This window comes from Bison bison, unplaced genomic scaffold (genome assembly GCF_000754665.1).
Source record: "Bison bison bison isolate TAMUID 2011002044 unplaced genomic scaffold, Bison_UMD1.0 scf7180017864180, whole genome shotgun sequence".
Lineage (NCBI taxonomy): Eukaryota > Metazoa > Chordata > Mammalia > Artiodactyla > Bovidae > Bison > Bison bison.
Window position 1 is genome coordinate 640,794 of NW_011494752.1, and position 553 is coordinate 641,346.

The 553-nt window shown below is 51.9% G+C and overlaps 1 protein-coding gene across 1 annotated transcript in view; it reads right to left on the reverse strand.

Annotated features, from left to right (window-relative positions):
- The window catches only part of ATP6V0A1 (ATPase, H+ transporting, lysosomal V0 subunit a1), a 50,994-nt gene that overhangs the window by 6,526 nt on the left and 43,915 nt on the right, over nt 1–553 (reverse strand). The window lies entirely within an intron of this gene.

The window sequence follows — 553 nt, forward strand, 5'->3', positions numbered from 1 at the left end:
GCCACTTCCATCCACAGCCATTAAGAGCCACAGACAACATTCAAGAAAGAAAACAAATAAATCCAAAACCTGCCCTTCTGAAGAGATGGCTTTAGTGTACCGAGCAACATGCTCTGGAACAGGAATCCCCCTACTCACACAGAGCTGCCAGGGTCCTACCTAAAGACACTGGCGCCATGACAGGATAAGGGGACAAGACACGGGCAGAGTGTGCTCCAGCGCCTCCCTGGCCTTAGAATCTATTCCACAGCTGCTTTCATTGCTCGGAAGACAGGAAAGAGTTAAATGCCAGTGCAAAACCCCAAACAAAGACCCCAGAAGATCTCTGAAGCCATAATCAGGACATTGAAGAAGGCTGAACACAGGCGCACAACTGACAGCACACCAGGGCCCCCTCCCTGGAGGCTGGGAGAGTGAGCTGTGCTGTTCAGAGCACACTTCCTGGGGCTCACCACCAAGCATGTCCTTGGGCATGACGATGTGCAAGCAGACACTTCCTAGCGTCTTCAGATTTTGGACCAGCGTAAAACCACCCTCTGTGCAGCTAAGGACA